A 25,756-nucleotide genomic window follows, 5' to 3' on the forward strand; every position below is an offset into this window, starting at 1 on the left:
AGGTGATAATGCATCCTCAAAAAGTTACCGTTTGGTGTGGATTTTGGGCCGGCGGCGTAATTGGTCCGTACTTTTTTGAAAACGACGTTAGTGAGGTGGTCACCGTCAACAGCGAGCGTTACAGAACGATGATAACTAATTTCTTATGGCCCAAATTGAATCATATGGACCTAGACGACATGTGGTTCCAGCACGATGGCGCCACACAGCAAACGCCACGATTGACATTTTGCATGAACGATTTGAGGGTAAGGTTATCTCTCGCAGGGGTGATGTGAATTGCCCACCAAGGTCATGCGATTTGACCTCGCTAGACTTTCTCCTGTGGGGTTTCTTGAAGTCGCAGGTCTATGCAAATAAACCACAATCGACCGATGCCCTAAAGGTGAACATAACACAGGCCATCGCTCAAATTCATCCGGATCTATGCGGAAAAGTCATTGAAAATTGGACCACTCGGATCCGTGCCACCGTAAGAAGCCGAGGCGGGCATTTGAATGATGTCATATTCCACACTTAATGGCATACATGCGCCTTTCAAATTAAAAAATAATTTTGTTAATACCTCACACACAGCTTGTTTTATTCCATTTCAACATCTACCCGCCCTCATTGAAAACCCCTTTATCAATAATTGTATGTAAGGCTCATTAGCCTAATTTTATTACATTTACTATAATTTTATTATGTTACAACATTTTAGTGAATTATACATATAATTCTTATATAGAAATGCAACTGAACCCAATTTTGAAGTGTACTAATTATTGTCAATGTTTGGAATAAGTAAATCTCCCACGCACAGGCACTGCCTTAGTGGATACTTGTTTATTCGATATATGTCTCTGAATGAAATTGCATAATTATTATATTATTGTATTTTACTTTGAGAAACTTATTATTATATTATTATTATTTTATTATTATCACAATAACTACTGAACGATCTGAAAATATATATCTATACTAATATTATAACTGTGAGAATTTCTGAGGATAGATAAATGTATGTATATATGTTTGTGGCTCTTTCACGCCAAAACGACTGAACAGATTCAGATGAAACTTCACATCAAAATAAACATCAGAATAACTCATAGGCTACAATCCACAAAGGTTTTGAGTAGTTCTGAAGAATTCTTGCTTCCTAAGAGCTATCTAGTTATGCGCTGCCTATACTGTTGGAGTTGCATACATAGTTCTAAATAAAATTCCGCTGTAGCATATATTAAATTATTTCAAGCCAAGTATGAACTTCACGACGTTTCGAAAGTTAGTATCCACAACATTATTGGAGTGGTAACTTCACTTATATTCCTTCGAGAACCGACTACTTATAAGGTAATTTGAGTGCACTCACCTATTACCCCACTTTCCTCTCTCCGCTTCATAGGTTTTGGAGGAAGCTGACCGTTTGACAGGAGTTGGTCGTTTCCCGCTTGGTTATAGGTTTCCATAAGTTGCTTGACTGAATGCGTTTTTGGACAACATATCTGTGGCTTCTTTGAATTTTCTCCTTAACCATTGTTTCTCCTTGTGAATGATTTCAGCTTGAGACCACTTGATGTTATATTGATGAGTCCAAACATGCTCTATCATTTCTGATTTGCTGGTTCCTCCTCGCTGTGTGTGTTTCTTGTGCTAGAGAATGCGAACTCTCAATGGCCTCTTAGTTTCACTGATGTATGATTATCCGCACTTGCAGGGTATCCGGTAAATGCAATTCTTGGAATCGCAGTCCGCGTTTGGTGGCCTGGTTTTCGTAAGGCTGCTACGGATAGTGTTCCCAGATCTGAAGGAAGTCCTGATGGTATACTTGGACCCAATCCTTCGTATCCTTTCCGATAATCCCCTGATATAGGGAAGTACAAGTACTGGTTGTGACGACTCCTCTTCCTTGTGAGGTTCTTGCTTATATTGACGTACAGTCGAAGCTACTGAATCTAGAATCTTGAATTGTGTATAGCGTAAATAGGCATCAAGAAAGGAAATTAGAAATTTCCACCCCCCAAGGAAGAAAAATAGGGATTCAAAGATTGTATTGAATTTCATCAGTTCCGAAGGTGGAAACCTGAAGTTTTGGATTGATGAAAAAATATTGTAATTTTTTGTTTGAAATAGTAACGAACCTTGATGATGATGAACAACTAGTTCTGCAGAAAGGAGAGTTTCAACCTCAATAGGTTTTTTAAATGGGTAACAAAGATATCATGGTTCTGCAAGTCTTTGCAAGGTGTAGTCAATATAATCTGACATTTTTTGCCTACCTGAAGAGAATACTTCCTTGAAAACTGGACGAATTTATTTCGAATACTTTCAATTCTCTGTTGATAACTCGTATATTGCGGACTCCAGATGACAGATGCAAAAAGTTCAAACAAAATTCATTGCAGTGCTGAGCTGTGGATCTTCAATTGTCTCATCAATAAACTGCTTGATGCTAATTCCTAACATAATATGATGGTAACATGATTTAATCATTGAAGGCAGTGCAAAAGTCATTCAATTTTCAATCCGCAAAGTTTTTTATTAACAAATTGTTTGCGACAGAGTATTAGAAATAAACATGAATTTTCCTGGCTTATAGCTGGCTTTTCTGGAAATTGATTTCAACTATTTATTATTGCTTCAGACCATTGTTACTATATCATAAAAAAGAATGAAATTTTGCATCTGCAAACAGAATAGTAAAAGTCTCTTTTTAAATCCGTTTCAATTTATATTACTATTTTTGGGCTAAGATACACTGAATTAGGGGAATTTGTGAGCAAATATAACAAACTAGTGAAATAATTTTATGCTCATCAGTCCAAATTGTTGAATTTTTCGAAGGAGCAATAGGTTTGGATGAATTAGTGAGGAATCTGCCCATGTATTTGACCATTTCTGAAAATATCAAAACAGCATTACATTGCATTTATAGACATTTACCGACAAAATGGCTACCATATATTTTTTTCCGTTTCTATAACTTTTTTAGAGAGAATCTATCCCATGAATTGAAAACATTTTTTCAATCACCTATTTTGGTTGAATTTGATGTTATATTGGAAGCTCTTTCTGAAACATTCTTGAGATTTTGGTCATGCTCAGCTTCTGTGGCTCTGACCGTATGATTATTTATCTTAAATAGTTTTAAATGAAAGTCCGCGATGGAGAAGGTGAGGTATAATGATCCCCTTAAGGGAAAAATGTAAATATGGCTAAAGTTGAAGGCAAAATCGCAAGAATTCTATTGTTGGAGGTAGTTAACTTTGTAAAAGCATACTTATTTTTTACTATATGTTTGTAGTTTTCTTGTATTACAGGTTTTTGAGTTGAGGGTTTGGTAAAGGATCATTTTATACACACCTATGTATAAAATGATCCCTGGGGTAAGGGTAAAATAATCCCAAGGATCATTTTATACCGAAAGTTAATAAACATTAATGAAATAAAAAACTCAGCTGTTTATTTCAATCATGTATTGTTCATAACAATTTAAATGAGTCAAACAAAAGTTTTGCAGTTTTCTAGTGTCATTAGAGTTTTTTTTTGTAATTATCTACTATACTCAATGAACAAAACTAAACAATAAAACATTGCAACAAACTTTTGAAAGGTTTGCAAAATTAACAACATATCTAGTCAAGCAATAGGTAATCAAATAAACTCTTCTTCTAAATAAAAAAAACAATAATAATAATCATCCCTACCAAAGGTTCTTATCAATGTCTAAATGCAACAGAAAAATCGACTCTTCGTTCAAGAAATAATAATGTTCTTATCAGGAAAGAAATAAAAAAAACTCCTATAGCCTTAATTTTTTTTCACCCTTCCAAATTGATTGCTAGAGAGGCGAATATCGCAAGTAAAGTCGCCTTCATCGCCACTATCTACTCCTGGACAAGCCTCATGTCCCCATTTAAGACACACAACGCACCTAATCCACCCTTCGCCTTTACTGTCTTTGGAATAGATTTCAGTACAGAAGAAGCATTCGGTATCACTCTCCTCTTCAGAAGAATCTGATCTGTTTTGCTTTTTTTTACCTTTTCCCTTTCCTTTTACTTTTCCTTTCCCGCCTCCTTTTCATTTATCCTTCTGTTTGTTGGTAACCGTAGTTTTTATTTCATTCGCTTCCTTAGAGGCTTTTTTTCTTCTATATCTGTTTTCTTTTTGGCTTCCTCTTCAAGGTATTTTTTGTAGGGTGTGCTGGTCCATACCTATGTGTACTTTTATTCGTCTTGCACTCGCTTTTTTTCCAACTATCTTTGGTGTTGGTCCTACTTCTCGGGGTGTAATAACACCAAAAGATGTGGATGGAAGATCAGCAGCCAAAGCTGGAGGTATTATTTCGGAAAATTCAGACGTTGAGATATTTTTTGGGAAGGACGGTGCTTGCCGCGATGACTGTGGAGCTTGTGGAGATGTTTAAGTCACCATTGGAGTCGAAATTAGAAGTGGAGACAGCTGAGGTGTTAAATGAAGGGATTCTTGGACATCCATTTGCACGGTTTCTGCTAATGGAGGATTGGACGTCTCAAAGATCGGAATGGGAGGTTCTACCGTGTCATTGTCAACATACATTTCAGTCGTTTCAGCTGCAATGAAGTCCACATTAGTGAAAATGTCAGGGTTGAACGGATATATTCCTGTTCAGTGGAACTGCTGCTTTTAGATAGGCCTCTGTAAAAATTTTCGTTATTTGGAACACGGTCACTACTCTCCCAAGATGGTTATTCATCCACTTCTCCAACGCTTGGTCATGATAAACGCTTAGCGGATACATGACTCCGACGTCCAAGGGTTGGAGTTTGTGGGTGCAATGAGGCAGAAGGTATATAATAGTGACGTGATTATCCCTGGCTTTTAATACCACATTCAAATTTGAGATAGGTGACCATCCAATATCAAAAGAGCCATAACTTAAGAAGTGATCGAACCACTGAGAAAAAACACCTAGTTTCATCCATCCATTCTATTTTCATTCGGATAAACATTGGAGGAACAAAAGTTCCAGAAGCTGGAACTTTTGTTCCTCCATTGTTTCACCTCTCTCAGCTGAAGTCACTCGCGCCACCTGTTTACGGCCTGTTTGGGCAAACACTCTTGAGTTTTTTGATGTCAACATCAAATATCCGATGGGGTGGAAAATAATGTTTTTCTTGCACGTTTTTCAAAGTCGAAAAAAATGTATCCACCACAGGCCTATTAAAAGCTCGCGCTAGAGCAGAAGACGTTGATTCTGGGGCACGCATCGTAATGTCCGGATGTCTACGTCTGAATTCACGAAGCCATTCAAGTCCAACTTTTTCTTTTGCTTCAGAAAATGGATGCGGTAAATTATTTCTTTCTGCCAGTTGGTAAGCTAAGGTTAAAACATCCTGTGTGGTCAGCAGCCCGTACATTCTAGACTCCATGTCCTCAATATAGTTCCTGTTCTTGTTCTTGTTTAAACACTGTTCGTTTGCTACCTAACTTTTTAACGGAGCCTACAGCTATTTTATTTTTGCCTTTGGCTCGTCTTTTCAATGCCATCACAGGGACCTCAAACTCTCTACTTGCGGTTTTGTAAGGCATGCCATCTTTTGCAATTTCTCTTCAGGCCAATTTTGGCGATTTGTTTTTCGTATATAAATTCTCGGCATGATCTGTAAAAATAACAAATACTAATGGGGTAAAATGATTCCAGGGATCATTTTAAAACACACAGAAAGGAATCATTTCGCCCCAAACACGAAATCCCAACATATCGATCAAAACATAACCTTCAAATACCGCGTGCGGTGATCGAACATTGCTTAAATATTAGCTGACTGCTATTAATACCCGGATATAAAACGAGATTTCAATAAACACGAACATGCAAAAAGTAATGAAAGTCCAAAAACATGCTCACTTTAGATCAGAGTCACACTTTTCGATTATTATTTAATTAAATCACGCCAAGCGCTCGCACCGCCATGACACTTGGAGAGGCAACTGGCAGGGGAGCGGGAAACATGTTTCATGTGCATTTCGATACATGACACTAGTTGTCTCTGATTTACGGCGGGAGATCATTTGACCTACAGGGATCGTATTACCTCACCTTCCCCTACCTCTTAAGTTGTAGCCACTATATGCAAAATACTTAGTCACGAATAAATTTGAATTGGATACTTTTTTCATAATGCACATTTCAGAATATCTGTCAAACTTTATAAAAATTGGTACAAATGTCATTTAAATTATTTCATACAGATAAACTTTGTTTTTTTACACTAGTAATTTGGACAAATCATTTAAAATTTCCACGATAAGATCAACTTGAAGCAACGCAGTAAGCCATTATGCATCGCATCTACTGTAAAACGACGAGGGATGATGCGCGAGGGTAGAGAGGCGGTCTAAGCAGTGAATCGCTATCGCCGAGAACGCGACCCGAACACGGGCAGACGTTGTTGACGGTTGTGTTAGTTTTGCGAAACATAATTCGATTCTCGAAATCAATAATTACCTAGTGCAGTTGGCATATTTTTTTTAGTAAATGTATTTTTGAAAAAGGAATATAATTTACTAGCTGTTGCGCGCGGCTTCGCCGGCATAAAATTTGTTTTTTCACATTTAGTTTCGTGACAGACCATTTCAAACAAATAGTTACAATATTTTTTAATCAACCCAAAACTTCAAGTTTCCAACTTCAAATCTGACGAAATTCATAATACAATAATTGAATCTCTATTTTCTCCATTGGAATAGAATTCCTGATCACCTTTTTTGGAGCTTATTAACACTATACAAAGAACCTACCTGCATATTTCAAGATTCTAGGTTCAGTATCGTCGGCTGTATGTTAATATAAGAGTGTCAGTCAATCAATAGGTACCCACATACACAATACTAGCGGTTCCCCGCTGTTTCACCCATGTTATTGTGGGAACCTACTCTATGAGTTATCCCAGGTGATGGTCTATCTATATACCTAATTATATTTGATTTTGTTGATCTGCTTAGGCGTGAAAAGTTAAAACTAAAGAAACATACATTACATTTATCCATCCTCACAAACTTTACGCATTTATCATATTGGTAGCAGTAGGATTACCAATGTATTTCATTCTAATCCTTTCTGTTTTTTTTTTTGCAGATGCTATTCAATATTATATAAGTGGGTACCCATTGATTGACTGACACCCTTATATTAACGTACAGCCAAAGCTACTGAGCCTAGAATCTTGAAATATGCAGGTAGGTTCTTTGTATAGCGGAAATAAGCATCAAGAAAGACAATTAGAAATTTCCACCCCCCCAAGGGGAAAAATGAGGCTTCAAAAATGGTATTGAATTCCGTCACTTCTGAAGTTAGAAACCTTAAGTTATAGGTTAATAAAAAATTATTTTTACGAAATTTAATTTGAAAATCCAATTTCTACGTGGGCGAAGCCGCGTACAACAACTAGTGTAATATATGTTGATCTTCCAGAAATCGTGTTGATGGGCGCTTTCCAAATAATTGAAAATATATTGGTTTACAGTATTTCGTATAATTTTCAATATAACTGATAGTGAACAGTAGTAACTGGTGTTCAGTTTTTTCAAAAATTTTGATTTCTCTTTTTGGGAATGAAATGACTTTTCTAATGAGGAGGAAACCCCCTTTTTGAAGAACAAGTTGAAGAGCGTACAGAACACTGATATAACACCATTGGCACATTTTTTGAAATTTTTCGAGTATATACTTTATCAGAAATAGAAACTTCGTTGACCTTGAGCTGTTTCAGTATTCATCCACCGATAAGCTGTTGAAAAGTGGTGGAATGCAAATATTCGTCAATGAATTTGCTTTTTCTATTTTGTTGTTACCACTGAACTAGCTTCTTGTGTCAGTGGTGAAATTGCAGATTTGTTGAAACTTCGACCAACTGCTTAAAACTTCGAAAGAAAGATTCAGAACCGTTGGAAATGAAAAGGATGTTGGTTCTAATCCTCTAGCTGTGCAGCTTCTCACATTAATTCATTCGTAATTTACATTCGTGGAAAATATTTGAGAAAAACTATCATTAGGTATCATTATTAATGCAATTGATTTTCATAAACTATAACTTACAATATGATTTTCACTATGAAAGAAAAAGCTACTGTGATAGCGAAACATGTGATATATTTTTTGAAAATGAAGTTTGTGGAGATTGAATCGTTAGGTGTAGTTTATGAAAGTACTTATAAAAGTACTATGGATCTTCATCATGTAACGGCCAAATCAATCAGAAAATCAATGCAATAAAATTCAAACCGTGATTTTCGGAATTTGAGTGTATTTTTAACGGTTCATAAATAAAAAAAGTGTGTCATTTTGAAGAATTGCGATGAATGTTTGTTGGAAAAATACTACAAAAATACTGACCCGTTGATTTGACTAAAACTTCAACTAACCCAGGTGCATAAACAACGGCCACCTCAAGATGTTAATAAATCTCGATCTCAAAACTTTTTCATTTTTGGTTGGTTTTTCGCTCAAATATTCCTGTAGTCTCTCTGATTACCCTGTATGAATCGATGATGCGATTTCTTAAATCCTCTACATCGCGAACAGGAGTACGAGAAACCAAATGCTGTAAATGGCTCCGAATAGAGAAATCGAGAGGATCAAGATCCGGGGATCGAGCGGGCCAGTTCTGTGGTCCTCTTCGACCTATCCACTGATTTGCATATGTTTCAGTTAAATGCTGACGTGCTACTTGATGGGGCGGGAGCCCCATCATACACAAAAAACATATCCCTTCTGACGCCCAAAGGAACTTCCTCCAGCAGTAATGGATGCACTTCTCTTAAAAATTGAACGTTTGCCTCACCATTTAATCGAGGAGGTAGAAAATGAGTCCCAATTAAATCATCTCCAATAACTCCGAGCCACACGTTAAGAAAAAACTGTTTTCGATGTTTAGTTTCGACAATAGCGTGAGGGTTTTCATCAGCCCATATGTGGTAATTATGAAAATTAATAATCTTGTCCCGAGAAAAGACGATTTAGAAAGTCTCGCGGTAACAGTGCCTGTACTCGTTGCAGTGCCTCATACTCGTCGTATGAGAGTTGTTCCTTTAAAATTCGAGATACTGTCATATGATCAACATTTAGCTGGAAAGAAATCTTTCTAGTACTGGTAGCAGGTTGTTCTTTAATCAAATTAAATACTGCTTCCTCAAGCTGTGGTGTTCGTACTTCTCGATGGCGACCACAATACTGCTTTCTTTTGTCGAATGAACCATATTCTTGTAATCGTTGATGAAGTCGAGCATTCCCCTGCGACAGACCGTAAACGTAATGCATATCAGCCATTTCCTCATATGTGTATGCCATTTTAATAACAACAATTTAATTGTCACTATCGCTAATAGCGACCTACTAGATAGATTAGTTTCGTATTTTCGCATTTATGACGATGTATCTCTGTAGTTGTTCCTAAAATAATTTTTGCTGCGAACTGGTTTATTTTGGGCAAAAATAAACCAGTTCGGTAATAAATTTTTAAATGGTAAACAAATAATAAGACAGAAAGTTACATTAGGAATAAATTTTAGGGGTTGCGTTTTCCACCCCTTACAACCATGGGGTGAACCAAATAAATTTGTGGCTAAGTGACTTTTTGGTAGTACAAAACGTCAGGTTAATTTCAATATTGTAACTTTTTTAGTGCTTGTGGAAAAAATTGTTATACACATTTTATGTACCCCCTTCAAGGGGTTGTATCTTAACAAGGGATGCTCCAATGAAATTTTTCCATGAGAAAGATCCTGTTTTTTTTTTGATGAAGAATCACCTCCTTAAATGTTTTACACTTATTTAGTTACACCCTGTATAGTACATAAAGTATTTATGCAATAAAAAATTTGTATCAATCTGTATTTGTGCTTTTTTTCTAACTCAGAATCGTGTACTCCCAGTATAGAAAACTTTGTCAATATAAAAATTTACCTAATTGATTAGTTCTTTCTTTTGCTCTGCAAAACCGATCAATATTTGGTAAATTGCTAATCAACTACAAAAACCAGAGGTTTCAGTATTCATTTTTTTCAACAATAGATTGAGAAACTTAGAAAAAGGTAGGTTAGTGGTTTGACTTGCTACCGATACATTGAACTACTTACTGACACATTCACCAAAACAAACCCTTTTTAACAACTAGTTCGAAATCATAACGTTCACAGGCGTCATTATTTGAACTCACTTGACTTGAACTATATAGATATACTATACCTTTTCACATATGTTTATTTGCTGGAAACCAATTTCAACGCGATATTTTGAGTTTTAGAATTTTCAAATACGTTCTATTATGAGATATCACAAATACATATTCCGCCAGTGTTAGAACAGTCCACTGAATAAATTCATCTTCGATAGAGATAGATCAGGCCACCTCTATGATCAAATAGGATTATAGAAAATCCTCTGAAAACCTGACTATAATGAAATTCTAGTCACCCGTTGCACGAGTTGACGAGTTTGTATGGGAAACAGTAGATACTTTTGTAATTTAATTATGTTCGTTAGCTGCATAATTGTCAATGGAATGAGTCTTGAATTGAGTTATCAGAAGGGTATTTCGTACCCCAACAAAAAGAGAAGATATCGAGTGATGTAGTCATATAATAAACAGTGGGTTGAGAGTGGGTGAGTAGAACTTAAAGTGTTTGGGTCCACAAATCCCAAAAAGGGCAAGAAAAATATTCCAAATAACTATAGACTAGTGATATCAAAAATCATGGAGAAAGTCGTAAACCACCACATCCTCAAACAGTTGGAAGGCTTCAACATCTTGAGCGATCATCAATTTGGCTTTCGGATACAAAGATCAACAGGCGACCTTCTATCGTATGTCACCCATATTTGGAATAACGCAATCGAGAAACATGAAGAATCAAGAGCTGCTGCGCTTGGTATTTCTAAGGCCTTTGACCATGTGTGGCATAAGGATTTGCTGGACAAACTTCGATGATATGGCTTCTCGGAACGTTTTTGTATATGGCTTTTCAGCTTCCTGAAAGAACGTTCCCTGCAATTGGCCGTCGAAAGATATCTCCCGAACACTTTCACCATCAACTCTGGTGTTCCCCAGGGATCCATAATTTCTCCAACTCTCTTTTTTATCGCATATCAATAACCTATTGGAAAAAACCAAGAATTCAATATATTGCTTTGCTGATGCTAGCACACTTGTCTCGTATTCCATTTGGATTCCAGGACATGGGGTGAAGGTGACCAGGTTCAATTTAATGCCACAAAAACCCAGACATCCGTTTTTCCAAGAATATAATTGTCTCCGAACCGGATTTGATAATGTCGCGTCATACAATTCCGCTTTCTGCTCCGATGAGTTTGTTGGGGGGTTGAAATGGAATCCATTATGTCTTGTCACAATCATGTCGCTGGAATTGCAAAGGCTGCTTCTCAAAACCTTAGAACACTGTTCTGAAACAAAAAACTGTACACTCCTCAGCAATTTTTGATGCTTTATAAATCTTAGATCAGACCTCCTTTGTAGTATTGTTCTCATGTCCTATGCTTTTTAATTTATATCTGAATGAATTATTCAATTTGAACAGCGTTGGGAAAATGATTGGATACGCAGACGATACTGCGATATTCTATGAGGCAGACACTTGGCTTGATTTGAAAAAGAACGTAAAAATGATTTGACCAAAGACTCCTGACAGTGAATCTGGAAAAAACCAATTTTCTTTCTTTCAGCTGCAATCTATCCAATGATTGTCCATTTGAAACTCTTGATGTCGGCGAACAAGGAAAAACAATAAAAATAGATTCCCTGAAAGAAATCAAATACTTGGACGTCTACATAGATAGAAACTTAAAGTGGGACTCTCATATAAAATATACAATAAAAAAACTGCAAACAATGCTTCACAACTTCCTTTCTTTGAAAAATTACTTACCTCACAAAGAACTTAATCAATTATATAGTTCCCTAGTAGAGAGCCATTTGAGATATGATATCAGCTCTGCGTGTACACCTCAATCCGTTAGAGGTATTACAAAGGAGATTCATGAAGTTGATCATGTCTAGAAATTTACGTTTCTCGTCAGAACTAATGTATAAAGAGGGAGAAGTTATGGATATGAGACAATTATATTACTATTGTACAAACGTGAAGTATAATTTCAGCAAAAATAAAGCATCATCGCGAAACCACGACTATAACACACGACATCGCGACCAACTAACATATCCTACTGTTAAAAAGTCGAATTCACAAAGAGCATATTTTTCAATGGCAACTAAATTATATAACACCGTACCTCACAAAATAAAAAATTCTTATTCCAAAGCAATATTCAAAAATCAAATAAGAAAACACATTCTCGAAAAAGATAGACACTTTTTGAAAAATCTGTTGGAGTGAAATAAGTTAGTCTTAGTCAAATTTATTCCAATGTTGTATCATACTGTATTGTAAGTAGTATAATTTTATCCATATTGCCTAAGATTTTATCTATTTGTACATTAATATTTTATTTTTATAGAACGTGTAAAATTTGTCTAAGGTTTTATCTATTTTTCTTACTTTTTGTTTGTCTAGTATTTAATCGGCCTATTTTACCTCATGCCGAAATATAATTTGCTCAACTATAACACCAAATCCACAAAATTCAATAAAATGTTTTGTAGTTTCTACTCCATGAAGGCCATACATATTTTATACAAATATTTATATACTTACATATTCTTCTACATAACTTCTTGCGAAACAAGAGCTCTGCTCTTATCGCCAAACCACTTTCTTCACATATTTTGTTTTAATTGTACTCTAATCTGTATACGTTGTGAATAAAGTTATTATTATTAATATTATGTATGCTCCATGGAGCTCTGTCCCCAAACATACTCTGGAGTTGCTGGATTCCATCTAGAAAAGACCCATCCGCCTGATTGGAGATGTGAACATCATGTGTAACCTTCATAGTCTCTCTTCTATAGATACTTTCACGAAAAGTGGCACATTTAATTTGGCACATTTGATTCCACCAAGAGCGGTACATATCAGAAATATGCGACGAACTGTGGCTGTTCATCGTTTTGAGGTTCAACTCAGTACACATTGAACTTCACTGTTTGATAACTCTTTCATCTGGAGAGCCGCCTTTATGTATAATAAACTTCCTAAGAATGTTTTTCCAAATGGGTTCAATCTCCAGCGATCCAAAGCCTATGTGAATCGCTACTTTCGCACAGGCACCGCTCTGAAATCACCTTAAGGATTTTACTGTGGTGCTTGTTGTTTGTCCTGGAAAAATATTCTGTAATTTTTGTCTTGCGGCTATTTTATAGCTGATCGTTTTTTTTTTTCAGGAATGTTCACTACTAATATCAAATATTGAAAGTGTTTGAAAATTATACGTTAATTTATTGTCGTGTCAAAAAAAAATTGGAGTCATAACGTCCGCTAAAAGAGGTTCTCACATCCCTAGCGGAATGTATGTACCGCCAATGATGATTTTCGCTGGTGAAAATATGAGCGAAATTTTGATGAAAGGCGCTCTGGTGGGATCCATTGGACGGACACATCCATCTAGTTGGATACCGACACATTTTTTACGCAGTGGTTCCAACAGTTCATTGAGTATGAAACTATCTGAACCATCGTCAGTTATTCTCTTGTTCGATGGTCACTTTAGCCAAACAAGAAACATCGGAATCACAGACAAAGCTAAAGAAAATCACGTAACATTCGATATCGAATTACGCCCCCCTGCGATATCTTTTTTGGCTCACTATCAGAAATAGTAGGGTTCCAAACGCGCCTTGGTCAGTCAGAGGTAAATCTATTGTGATCGCACAAACAGCATGCTGATACAGTAGTTTGACTAACTCATTCACATGCTTTTTTGTGCTCTAAATAATCCTTTACACATTATCACTACAGAAATTCTCGCACTATGGTATAAGAGATTTGCCCTTGAAGTGGATGGAATCATATTTGACAGGACGATACGAACTGGTTATAACTGACAATACATCCAGATTACTTGGGGGGTACCCCAAGGATCAGTTTTAGATCCATATCTATTCCTTCTGTATATACATGATCTTTCCCTCTTAGATGTACCTGATTCCTTCAGTTTATTTGTTAACGACACTACCAGTCTATGGTACTACAAAGATGTGAATTTGCTTCGCAAAATGTTATAAGACGTCTACAAAAAATTAAGTCGTGGTGCGATGCAATTTTCTATGTTTGAATTCCAATAAAACAAAGTTTCTTACATTTAAATGTCTTCTTTCGGATATCGAATGAGGTGTTGACTCTATATCATCTGACAACAATATAAAATTCTTTGGAATCAACATAGATACCAATTTGAAATCCACTAATGATTTTAACATTCTAAAAAAAATTATCATCCGGCTGTTTGCCCTAAAGTCTGCAGCTAAAGAGTTAGGTTATGCTGCGGCAAAAAATGTCTATTTTGCTGTCACTGAGTCAAACCTGAGGTACGCAACCCAATTCTGAGTTCCTGCAAATCTTTTTTTCTGAAACACGGAATACTGACACTAACCTCAATCTACGTTCTAGAAGCTACATGTCCCATTTACAAGAATAATTCGTTATATGAAAATAACAATCGTACTGCAATGGTATCATTAATTATCTCTAAATCCACACTTTTCAAAGACTCGATAATTAACGTCGGTGTTGAAATGTATAATATATAATAATCTTTATTTCAAATAGAAATCTGAATATACAAACATTTTATTAATAACTATTACATAATCATTTGATTAATTGAATGAACATCTGCTGTTAATAAATACAATAGTTTGTGAAACAATAATACATATACATGATGAAGGTTAGTTTTCATTGATGCACCCCAGAAGATTGCGTTTGAATGAACTCACTGTTGCACTATCCTTGATATGAATGGGAAGATTATTATATTGAATCGATCCTTTGTCAAATGAAGAATTCATGTTTTTTTTTTGTAAATGGTTCTATTTACATGAAAGTTTGAACTTCCTATGGAATGTGATAAATTGATTAAGATATGAAGGTAACTGTCCTTCCAACATTTTATGGAGAAAAATCATTGAAAGATGATATAATCGGGTTTTTAGTGAATTCCAGTGCAGTACAACTAACATTGTATCAATAGGAGTGGACTTCTTGCATTTGAGAATGATTCGCATTGCTCTATTTTGCAATTTTTGTGATGCATCGATACTGTTAGAATCTAGTAACGACAGTAAACTTGGACAATATTCAGAATGAGGTTGGATTATAGTTTTATAGACCGTTATATATGTAGAGAAAAATAATTGTTCCTGAAAGAAAGAATATTTTTGAACTTATTTTGCTATGAACGTATTCGAAATGCTTTTGAGAGTGATGAAGTTATTTATTGTGAAGCCAAGATATTTTGTTTCTTGCACTATTTCAATGCTTTCATTACCTATATATTGATATATTTATATTATTTACGTTGATTTGGCTATGTTTGTGTTTTGAAGTTATCATCATTGAGAGTATTTCAATTGAGCTTATTAATATACAAAAAATTAATGATGACTTCCAAAAATTAGTTCATTTTTTCTATGGCCTCATCCAGGTTCAGACTATTGACAGCTACGAGAGTATTATCAGCAAACACATTAATGAACTCATAGTCTTGAACAAAATTGATATCATTCCAATGAAGAATGAATAGCAAAGGTTCTAGAACACTACCCTGGGGAACGCCGGTGGTTATATTTTTTTACTGCACGTTATATCATTCACCTTGGTTATTTGAGAACGACATTTCAGGTAATTATCAAACGATTTTAGAACTGTCCCATGAATTCCATAATACTGCAGTTTAATCAACAGGTTTTCAAAGGCTCGTTTAAAGTCCAAGAACACTGCAACTAATAATAATAAACTCTCTGGAGATATAAAGAACATGGATTCTCTCAAAACTTTTGGGAAAAAGTAACATGAAAGACTAGCATCTAAACCGTATTACAATCTGACAGAATATTTTAATACCGAAACGATATAAAATTGACGGTGCTTATATGTAATAATATATGTGTACTTTTACCTAGATGTGATTATTTATATGTATTATTTTCATGTAATTATGTGATTGCATATTTATCTGGATGTAGTATTTACATGTTCTCTTTTTACCACTGTTTGTCAGTGAGGTCCTAAATCTTGAATAATAAACACATACTCTCTCTCACTATGATAGGGTTTTTCACTCAATGTTTTCTTAAAAATCATTTTGAATTTATTTAATGACAACTTCAGTATGTTACCGGGTAGTTCATTATAAAAGCGTATACAATAATTGCCCACAGAAAAATAAAGTGCATATAGTTTGGAATATTCAATTTCAAATGATATTCACATTAAATTATGGGTGCCTATCAGTTAATTTTTATGCTATCACTAACTCTATATGTAGTTTTCACTATTATTACCCTGAACTCTTGTTGAGTATGATTTTTTTAAAACTTGTATTCCAAATTACCAAATTACCTCTAGTTTTTGTTCAAATTTCACACTGGATGATTATCAAGTGTTACAAGAAATCCCTTCAGGGTTTCGGATATCACAAAAGGTAGGGCGACAGGAAAATGAGGTTGGAAACACCAGCAGACACAATGGATTCATTTATCTCGGTTCAGTTGAAATACAAATCAAAATCATCAAACTTTTAAAAAGAGTTTCTGAAATGAAATCAGAGCTGAATCTACTGTTCAGTTTGCTTGATAATATATTAGTTACTAACTATTATTCACAGTGAAATATTGTAGTTTCAGTAAACCACCTAAAATGAAACCCCAGTGATTCCACGGTACTTTGTAAATTTTCAAATCGTGTTTATATTGTTCAATTCTTTGTATCTGAGCGTACTATCGAATTTCCAGAGAATTCCCTTTATTATTTTTGCAAAACAATCTAAAAATGTAGAAGCAGAATTTCTAAAAACCTAACGCTTTTTGCCCTCGAATGTCGACGCAAAATTTATAAAAACCGAACGCTTTATGCCCTCAATCATCCAAAGTTGCAACTTAACACTTGATCGAGAAAAGAGACCTACAATCTTGTATCCGTCATAGGATGAATCAAACTCTAATTGAAATACTGGCAGAGAGGCGGCGTTGCTCTACGTTTATCTGGTTACATAACAGAGATGACAAGAAATTATATTGAGATAAAGTGTAGATCTATAAAAAGATAAACCTTATTTGAAAAAAATATTCTGAACAAAATCTATTTTGATCTGCAATTAGCTGGATAATACATAAAATATATCGAAAATATGATAGGAATATTCCAGTAACATCAAACGCATCGAAAGGATTATGCATCTCAAACTTGTGTAACTATCAAGCAAGATTTTACATTATATAACTTCATGAATTGTTAATGGATACCGAAGTGAATTTTAGTCAAAATTCAAATTAGTTTCTGTTATAGCTCTGAAACAGCTCAATATCAGGCGTCTGGTCCTGATGAAGTGCCCGTCATCGTACCTAAGAAGTGCGCAAATGAACTCGCACCAGTATTTTGTAGACTTTTCACAGTGTCTTACAAGAAAGGGGGTTTTACTTCTTGTTGGAAGATGGCTCGCATTCAGCCAACTCTCAAAAAAGGCAAGAAAACTCTCACAAATAACTATAGACCAGTTGCTTTGCTATCAGTGATATAAAAAATCATGGAGAAAGCCGTAAACCACCATATCCTCAAATATTTGGAAGGCTTCAACATCTTGACCGATCATCAATATGGCTTTCATAAACAAAGATCAAAAAACGACCTTCCATTGTATGTCACCCATATTTAGAATAAGCAAGTGCAAGTGGCTGTCGATGGATATCTCTGGAATACATTCACCAACAACGCTGGTGTTCCCCAGGGATCCATATTGTCTCCAATCCTCTCTTTATTGTATATCAACGACTTATTGGGAAAAACCAAGAATCCAATATATTGCTTTGCTGAAGACAGTACACTTGTCTCGTCATTTCATTTGGATTCCAGAATATCGGATACGGAGGCACATCTTCACCGGCAGTAGGAGGTTGCACATTTTAATGAAGTGAAGATGAAGTGATTTCGAATTGGGGTAAAAGTAACCAGATTCAATTCAGTGCCACAAAAACCCAGGCATCAGTTTTCTCCATGAAGATAAATGTCTCCGAACCAAATATAATAATGTCAGGTCAGACAATTCCGCTTTCTGCTTCGATACATTTGTTGGGAGTGAAAATAGACACCAATATGTTGGCACAATCATGTCGCTGGAATTGCAAAGGCTGCTTCTCAAAAGCTTGGACCACTGTTCCGAACCAGAAAGCTGTACACATCTCAGCAACTTTTGATGCTGTATAAAGCTCAGATCAGACCTTCTTTGGAGTATTTTTCTCATGTATGGAGCTCCGCCCCCAAACATACCCTGAAGCTGCTGAATTCTATCAAGAAAAGAGCCATTCGCCTGATTGTAGACGCTAATATCACTTGCAACCTTGATAGTCTAGAACATCGAAGAAAGGTTGAAGATTTATGTCTCTTCTATAGATACTTTGACGGAAAGTGTTCCAGTGACTTGTAACATTTGATTCCACCAAGAGCGGAACATATCAGAAATACGCGACGTACTGTGGCTGCTCATCGTTATGAGGTTCAACTCAGTACATCACGAACTTCACTGTTTGATAACTCCTTCATTTGGAGAACGGCAATAATGTGGAATAAACTTCCTGAGGACGTTTTTCCAAATGAATTCAATTTCCAGCGATTCAAGTCCAATGTAAATCACTGTTTTCGCACAGGCACTGCTCTAGGGGCGCCTTAAGGATTTTCCGGTAGTGCTTGTGTTTCGCCTTTAAGAAAAAAAAGGCAGTTATGGTAAACATCATTTATCACTGGCCCTTGGAGATGATCACGGCGGTGTTTCCAGGAAAAGACCACTTCATAGGAGTACGCGACGTGACAACTGCTGCAGGAGTGTTGAAGCTTCCTGCAGATTAATCCGCAGAATTGATTCTAGGGTATATTTTCGATGAGGTAATGTGGCAGATATTTTAATTATGTTCGGTTCATTTATATATTTGATTATTATTCATTAATTATTATATATATATATATTATTATATATATATATTCATTATATATATATATATATATATATATATATATATATATATATATATATATATATATATATATATATTAATTTACCAGAACTACATCAAAAACATAATAATAATGAAAGATGTATCAATCAATAACTCTTTCTTTACAGTTGAAAATTATCAAATCATCATACCCATTGAAAAATGACATTTATGTGAAGGTATGACATTATTTGTCAAACCCACAAAAAAACCGTATACATGTTAACTTATACGTCAATTTATATCTTCAATTTATTGTTTTCACTCATTTTTACTGTAAGTATGATTTGTAATGGTATTCAAAGGCGAAAATATTCAAAAATCATTAAATTATAGGCCCTGAAGAAGCTTCCCATTAGAAGTGAAAGCTTGATGCAAGATCCACACAAGTAATAAAATACATAATATTCATAAATAATTATATTTCAAAAACAATATACACTGAAATATTTGACGTTTTTACCAACATTGATAATGAAAAATTCAATTCCAGATATTTATTCACTGAATAAAATATTTCTGAATATAGTCATGTTACAAATATTAGAAATGTATTCAAATTAGGATGTTCCTAGTATACTGAAAAGTATACTAAAATAACAACTCTGTGAATTGATCAGGGCTAATTAAAAAATAATAAATATATCATTTCATAGAAAAAAAAAACTGTATTACATCCAGAAATGAGCGAGATATAGGTTCCTCACTTCAAAAAATAAACCCACAAATGAAGTGTTTTAAATGAGTGGTATGATGGGTTCTTCATTGAATTCCACTTATTTGAAGTTATCCAAACTTTGCTCACCAGAAGAGGATTCCTGATATTTGTCCAACATTAACGTTCATTATCACTATTTGAAAGTGCCACAATAAAATCGAAATGAAAATCAAATAGATATCTTTCTCATAGGTTCCTAATGAATATTCAGAACTTTTCATGACTTGGACAGCAACTTGCATTTCCTTGTTGAAAAGTACTCATTATACGTTTTCAATTTCTTGGCGCACCTTCTTGTACTAGATTTTCTTTTAGGCATATTGATACTATCTTGAAAAAAAGTGATGAAAATTATGAAAACAAATGATACAAAAGAATGTGTCATTCACTTAGTTTTCTCTTCTGAAGATACATAAATTAAATCACTCTGGTTTGAATTTGTACTTAGTCAAACCAACAAATCCCACACACTAACTCTCCTCGGGCCTGAAATGAGGTATTGTAGGTTAAGCATCATGACTTCATTATGGATACTATTGTCATTTACTTACTTTTCTTAAAGACCGAATATGTAACTCTACTGTTTGAAGATGCAAAAGCAAACTATTCGCTGTGCTGCAAATTGGACATGGTACACTGAACATGAGAGAATTATACTTTGATAATGAAACCAATGCACCATGCGTTACACACGCGAACCTGCTGCCATGTCAACCGCTATGTTAAATCAAATGTCGATTATCTCCCAAGCTTTGTATATTTTTGGTATTATGGTTCCAATAGGGCTCACTTGCCCGAAGTGTACACTCCATGGTTCAGCCCGATGAACATTTGATTGCTCTCAGAGAGAATAAAGCAATCGTAGTATCGCTCCACTCATCACTCCAGTCCTGGTTGGCCTGGGATTCCGTACTCAGTTCTCAAAGTGCTGTCGCCAAAGGAACAGGTTTTACTTATATATTTTTTCATACAAAAAAAAATCCTACCATTTAAATTTTTTAATTATCAATGTACATTCAATACACCCAGGTTAAAGTATATGTTTTTCAACGAATATATGTAAACCACCACATAGTACTATACGCTGGAAAATTAATTTCCGTGAACATCTTCTACCTAATCAATTAACTTTTGGAGGTATCTAATATTGAATATTATTATCAGAATCACAAGTCTTTTTTCTAGGAACTTTTGCTCTGAACTATTGAAGAGTTATTAATATTAAATGTTTGTATGTTTTACTATGTTTTATTTATTTATTGATTAACACTCATCAATTTGATAGCATCATATGGTGAAGTCTTTTACAGTTTTGAGTATAACAACTATTTAGTCATTACTCGGTTGTTCAACTTTCCAAGTAAGTACTCTTTGACATAGACATTTTGAAAGTTGCAGTGGCGCCCCTCCTATTTTTTGACCAGTCAATTACTGTACAATGATATACTTTTGTTCGTAAACGAACCCATAGTGCCAACCGACGAAGAGCTACCGTCTGTATTTGCTCATTTTCATTAAATAGAAAAAGTGCTGCAAATGCTGCAAAAAAGCTGCCAATCGTTGTCTGTCGCGCGCTACACTTCAATTGACCAATGAAAAATGTCTAATAGTTCACTTCCCCTTTTCCCTGTTGCCATGATTTGTCGCTTTGTAATTGAATGATTTGAAATACAAAAAGACAAATAGGATCAGAATAAACCGATTTATTGTTGCAATTGGTTCATTTATTGGTCCATTCAAATTTTTTTGTCGTTTCCAACAGTTGCAGTTGGAGCAATTCGTCAAAATCTTCACGTTAAGTTCAAAAAGTTAGGTTATGCATTCGATAGTATCCACCGTTAAGCCGACACGAAAGCAAGGCTCTACTTAGGGACCGTCCGAAACCTAAAAAGATCTAAGATTTTTTAGACAAGAATAATTAGATCACCTACGAAAAATTCATGTCGAGCACTGTCCGACCTTTTATTAATTTTTTTGGTGGTTAAAAAAGCTTTCAACGCATATTTATCTGGTAATTGGAATAATCCTTCGGAAAACCTATAGTTGCATTATACAAGTCATTGTTTGAGATACGAGGCGACAGTCCTAGAAAGTACAACGGTTGGTTATGCATTCGATTAAAATCTTCAAATATTTTTGTTATTAATAATATCGAATTATTTGAATACGTTATCATAATATAATTCAAAATTCCAGTAATACATACAATACAATATTCCAAAATATACCCTGGGGATATATTCCAAAAATATACCATATGGTATATTCGATCGACAATATTCTCAGAATATTTACGGGAGAATAATCCATTTCGGGAATAATCTTTCAGGAATAATCCTGCCATATTCATTCAAGCATATTTTATGAATATTCTAGAGGCATGTATATATTCCAAGAATATTTGGAATATATACGTTCGTTTTATGACATACAAGGAATATTCCATGAATATCTGGTGCTGTGTGGGTAGTAATGATATATTTTCATTTTTGAGCCATTTGATCACTGAAATTTTGAATAACTTAAACACATATTTCGTTTTTATATGATCTGGAGCAAGACTGAACAATTTGGGTCCAATGAATGTAATTGATCTTTGTCCAACAGCTTTGTTCGTTTTCGGTATATCTAGGTATATTGGGATTCATATCTATGTTGATGATTTTCGAACTTATTTCTGTTGTGATCTATAAATAATAATAATCGTTTAAAATAAATATATCTCAAACTCATCAGATTACAATATTGGAATATTTGTGCCGATGGGAAACGAAAATTTAAATCATAGATAATTTTCAGAAATCGTTTCTGTAGTACCATAAGCGGTTATACAGTTGTACTATAGACCCCACCCCATCCTAGATTTCCATACATTAAGAGTGACTGAACTAACGAAAAATATAAACTGCGCAAATCATTAATACTCAGCATATTTTTAAGGGCTCTGAATCTTTTACAAAGATAGTCTATGTGTATTTTCCAATTAAGATTATAGCCAATGTGTATTACGAGATATTTAACTGAACTGAATTTTTTCAAAGTTATTTTCTCATTTCTGTTAGTTGAATAAATATTGATATTTTGTGCATTGGGAAATCCATGACTGTTACTACAAAATGGAATGTAAAATGTTTTGTCAATATCTATTGTCAGTAAACTATCATCAAGCGAATTTACTATAGTGTCAATATCGTTTCTTGTATGATATATTACATCTTCCCAGATTGCCCTACATTTATTAGTACTGTATCATCAGCATATGAGACTAATTTTTCAAAAATATCAATGGATAACATGTCATTGGAATATAATATGAATAGGATTAGCCCTAAAACAGTGCCCTGGGGAACTCCGTACTTAATTTCTAATGGGTCGCTCAGTACACCGTCTATTTTAACCATTTGTACTCTTCCATTGAGGTAGTTTCTGATTAGATCATTTGCCAGACCTCTGATACCAAGATTATTTAATTTCGACAGCAATTTTTCATGACTAATGGTATCGAAGGCCTTGGCCAAATCGATAAATACTCCCAGGCATAGTCGGTTTTTATCTAAGTGATCGTATATTTGTGTGACTAAGTTAACTATGGCATCAGAGATTTATCTTCCATTTTGAAAAACAAATTGGAAGTCTGAAATCATATATTATCTCTCTGTGAAAGTCATTAATCGTTTTTTGAGGTTTTTTCGAATATTTTTGCCAGATTGGATATTATGCTTATTGGACAGTGATTGATTACTTTGTTTTTTTTCCGACTTGAATACAGGTTTAACAATTGTTACTCTGAAGTTCGAGGGGCATATGCCACTGGCAAAAATGGCGTTTATCAAAATATTTAAAGGTTTCGTTATATATTCAGAATATGTTTTGATAACTTTCACAGAAATTCCATCATACCCAGGTGCAGTGTTTGTCTTTAGTTCTTCAATTATATTCAATACCTCAGCCTCATCATACGGTGTTAGGAAAATAGTATCACCCACAGTGTTCAATAATCAACATACAGTGCATTCCATTTGAAACGGGGCACCCTGAATAACTTTCGGTGAAATGATTTTCAGGAAAAATTAAAAAACACGTCAACAATAGTATACAGGGAGACACATTTTGACATGTTCACTTTTGATGTTACTTCCCTTTCGTACCTCTAGAGCATATGACCAATTTTTTTAATGGACCAACCTATATTGTTTCGCATAATCGTATGCCTAATGATGAGCAGATTTCAACAAAGCATAAAACATATGGTCTGAAGCTTATGATTCGGGAGCTAGAAATTATTTGAGTTGGAAACGAATCACCCTGAATATCTTTTGAAACAATGATTTGCAGGAAAAATAAAAACACAGATCAACAATTATGCAGGAGGGGATGTTTTGGAATATTCTTTCTAGAGACGAATATGGAAGCAATAAATTTGAAAAAGAGATTTTTGATAATTCCATGAATCAAAATCTGATGACTGGACAGTGAGGAGAAAAACAAATTCTAAAGTAAATGTTCAAAAACGTTTACACCAACTTCCATACAACGGTACAAACGAGCTCATGATATTCTCTCTCAAATCTTCTAATGTTGTTAATTCTATCTCATACACTTCAGACTTGAAATTACCCCTTAGAAAGAAGTCTATAGGTGTGAGGTCAAGAAACCTTGGTGGCCAATCTGTAGGACCTCTTGTGGCAGAAGAGGTCCTATAGTGATCAGGAAAATGGTCTTCCAAAAATTGTCGCACTGGAGCTGCATTATGAGGAGGTGCACCATCCTGCTGAAAAACTATTTCGTTTCCGAATAAATTTATATCCTCCTCAACTGCCCTATTGATGCACGGTATTATTCGATTCTCTAACATATCCAAAAATTGTGTAATTATGGTATTAGAGGTCATGCTCTGCAACTAATGGAGAATTATTTAAAAGAACGGACTCGAACTGTTAAAATTGGTAGCAAGCTCAGTACAACATTACAAATCAATGTTGGTATACCCCAGGGTACAGTACTTGGCCCGATTCTTTTTCTTGTTTACATAAACGCAATTACACAAATTAATGAATTTCACGGTCATATAGTGTGTTATGCTGATGATACGGCCTTGATCTTCACTGGTGAAAGTTGGGATACTGTCTATGAAACTGCTGAAATCAATGTGAGAAAAATTCTTCTTTGGCTGAATAATAATCTACTGAGTCTAAATGTGAATAAAACAAAATTTATGGCTTTTTCACTAAATTCAGATGATCAGCCGCAGATAAATGAACTGAAATTACACAAAATGACCTGCACAAAAAATTACAATTGTAAATGCCCGATAATAGAAGAAACTGTATCCATTAAATATTTGGGTATTGTTATTGATCAACATATGAGATGGGACAAACAAATTTCATATGTAATACAAAGGATGAGGCTACTCATGCGTAAATTTTATAGTCTCAGAGATATTCTTTCTAAAAAAAACTCATTATTAATATATCAGTCTTTGCCAGAATCCATTATAAGATATTGCATGACATCATGGGGGGTACTTTCGACAACCACATTAACAGCTTACAAATAACACAGAACTCAATTTTGAAAATAATTTTGAAAAAAAATAGACGATTTTCAACGGATCATTTATATCAAGAGACTAAATTACTAAACGTAAGATCATTATACAGTTACCTGTGTCTAATATGGATGTTCCCGAAATTTAGTAATTACTCAACACATATAACGGTAAGAACTAGAGCAATCGAGAATTTAAATATCAAAATACCTCTACACAAGAAAAGCCATACACAAAGATTCGTGTTTTATTATGGTCCGAAATTATACAACATACTCCCAGTAGAATTGAAAATTATCAAAGGAATTAATAAATTCAAACAAAAGCTCAAAC

The 25,756-nt window shown here is 34.7% G+C and overlaps 1 protein-coding gene across 1 annotated transcript in view; it reads right to left on the reverse strand.

The window, feature by feature from the left end:
* The window catches only part of Neto (Neuropilin and tolloid-like), an 803,231-nt gene that overhangs the window by 584,542 nt on the left and 192,933 nt on the right, over positions 1-25,756 (reverse strand). The gene's annotated exons all lie outside the window — the stretch shown is intronic.

Source organism: Leptinotarsa decemlineata, unplaced genomic scaffold (genome assembly GCF_025532065.1).
Source record: "Leptinotarsa decemlineata unplaced genomic scaffold, Ldec_3_MD MMD2_tig00000010_RagTag_RagTag, whole genome shotgun sequence".
Classification (NCBI taxonomy): Eukaryota; Metazoa; Arthropoda; class Insecta; order Coleoptera; family Chrysomelidae; genus Leptinotarsa; species Leptinotarsa decemlineata.